The 2,653-nt window shown below is 47.2% G+C and overlaps 1 pseudogene; it reads right to left on the bottom strand.

The window, feature by feature from the left end:
* Positions 1-1,494: 1,494 nt before the first annotated feature.
* On the bottom strand, positions 1,495-1,743 carry LOC129685732 (NADH dehydrogenase [ubiquinone] 1 alpha subcomplex subunit 3-like; annotated as a pseudogene).
* Between the last annotated feature and the right edge of the window lie 910 nt (positions 1,744-2,653).

Raw genomic sequence — 2,653 nt, 5'->3', positions numbered from 1 at the left:
CCCTCTGATATTCCTATGAGAATTGCTGTGTGTATTTCCCACACAAGAGGTAAAAATTTAAGAAGCTCCTTCCAGTGTTGATATTCTACAATTCTGGCATTTTTAGTCGTTGATAATGGGCTCAATCCAGATACAAAGGTATAAGTTCAACCAGAGAACACAGTAGGCCAATACCAGTCCCTTGGTGGTTATGATTTCAATTGCAACAGTGAATAAATGGGCAAGACTGGCTTTGTCTTGGCCTATGGACACAGCATCTGTGTTCTGCAAACACAGCCACTGGTGCCACTGAAAGAAGAGCATGTGAGAGAGACACGGAAGTGGTGCCTGTGATGTGAGAGCTGGAAGGGGTAGCAAGGCATGGAGCATAGCCCACGAGAAACCATACAGCCCCTGAGAGCACCCTCTCCTCCCGCTGATTAGAGCAAGGCTTGTGGGCTGGTTAAGGTCCCACTAAAGTCTTGGGACGCCTGCTAGCACCAGCCGTTAGTGGCTCAGAAGCATGATGCGACGGCAGAAAGAAGAGGAGTGAAGCAAGCGCCTTTATCTTTCAGTTCTCTACGGCCTGCTCCTCAACCATCAAGTGCAGCCTTGGCTAGGCCGTCTGTTCACTTACCAGCTTTATTAGAATGAAATACGGAGCCATTTATCACTAGGTCAGGGTCAATACGTTTAAAAATTCGGTTCCTCCTTGCCTCACAAGGCTGCTGACTGACAGCAATATAGGCAGGCAAGGAGGAAGGAGAGGGGATTAGAAGGAAGGTGGCTGCTCCGTCGCCATGCCTGCTGCTTACAGCCAGAAACCTTGGTAGAGTTAATTAGCCTTAGGCCTGTCACCTATAAAACAGCGACACCGTGACGTGCTATATAGTATTTTCAGAGTAGACACCTAGGCCCAGGAAACAAACGATGTGTCTCAGATTTGGTTCCAGGGGAATTTTCTAATTTCCTTTAAAAATTATTTTTAGTGTGTGGTCTGTGGTCACAGGGCTCAGGTGGAGGTCACGGGACGCTCCGTGGCACCAGCCCTCTCCTTCCATCTGACCGAGCTTTCTAGGAACTGAGTTCAAACAACCAGGCACTTTCATCTGCGTAGACCGATGATGTTTTGAGACAAGGTCTGTCTTGGAAGGAAATGAGAAGTACTCTGCTTGTCTAGGCAAGCTGCTGGTGAGACCCTGGCATCTTCCTATGTCTGCCTCCTGAGCCCCTGGATTACGGGCACGGGACATTTTCAGGTTTTTATGCCGGAGATCAGAATTCAAGACCTCACACTTGCATGGAAAGGGCTTCACCTATGAGCGGTCTCCATACCTCTGCTTTCTTTAAAAAAAAAAAAAAAAAAAGTGTGTGTGCACACGTGTGTATGTGTGTGTATATGTTACTTGTCGAACTCCCAACTGTAGGAATTCCTCTTCTTTTTCTTCTTCTTTTGGTTTTCACATTTTTATTGGAGGGCAACAGGGAAGGGCTCTCTGCCATCAGCAGGAGTAGTCACAGGTTCTTCAGCCATTCCAGGCTTGGCCCCGAGGATCCTGGGGGTGGCTGGGCACATGGGGCGTGTTCCCATCGTCTCGCACAGGCACTGGGTAGTTGCAGGGTGTGGCCCAGTGGATCATGCCTGCATACTCAGGGGCTGATCACAGGCATAATTATAGCGAGGCCCCAGACAGAGAAGGGCACCACCAGCACCGGCTCCTTCACCCAGGCATTCTTGAGGAAGGCGGAGGCTCTCCCAGCCATCTTGCTCTTGGCTGCATGTAGGAATTGTTTACCTATGTGCTTGTTTACCTCCTTCTCAACCTCTCAAGAACTCCAGCCCACTCATCCCAGTTCCCACTACCCCAGCCCTCACTACCCCAGCCCCTCACTACCCCAGCCCCTCACTACCCCAGCCCCTCACTACCCCAGCCCCTCACTACCCCAGCCCCTCACTACCCCAGCCCCTCACTTCCCTCTTCATGTTACCTCACAGCCTGAGGAGATCAAAGCCGTGGCATTTGCATTCCCTTCAGATCTTGAGTAGCCATGTACTCACCGCCCTTCCTTTAATTACAAACTCTTTAATTGAACAACCGTGGCCATGGCCGTTTCCTCACCATCTCTGGCAGTCTTCTGTCTCTTAGCAAAATTTCTTTCTTTTAAATTAGTAAACAACCCATTCTGGCCAAATTTGTGAAAGTTTTAAAAAGCAAAATCAATCAACTTTCCAGTCAAATTGATTTTATTTCTCTTGTACCCTGTCTTCAAATTCTGTCTTGAATCTTCTCTGAAGCCAACATATCTGACATGTATCTGTATCCATTGTCGAATGTCCCTATCAATAGCTCTCATGACTCCAGAGCACTAAATCCAGTGTGTGTGTGTGTGTGTGTGTGTGTGCTCATGCAAGTGGTGCGTGCCTGTGTGTGTGTGGGAGTTGGCTCTGCTGTTATTCACTGTCTTATTTGTGTGTATATTTATTTATTTATTTAAATAATCTTCTTTGAAATACTTTCTTTCTTGACTTATCAGAAAGCTATATTCTTTTGGCTTTACCCCCCACCCCACTCTTTCTCAGTCTCTTTTGCTGCTCCTTTTTTTTTTTTTTTCTAGAGTTTTAATTATGGAAGTTCCATTAATTTTTACTTTTTGAGATAGGGTCCCATGTAGC

This window comes from Psammomys obesus, unplaced genomic scaffold (genome assembly GCF_907164565.1).
Source record: "Psammomys obesus unplaced genomic scaffold, mPsaObe1.curated_primary_1811, whole genome shotgun sequence".
Classification (NCBI taxonomy): Eukaryota; Metazoa; Chordata; class Mammalia; order Rodentia; family Muridae; genus Psammomys; species Psammomys obesus.
This window is presented reverse-complemented; position numbering and strand designations above follow the sequence as displayed.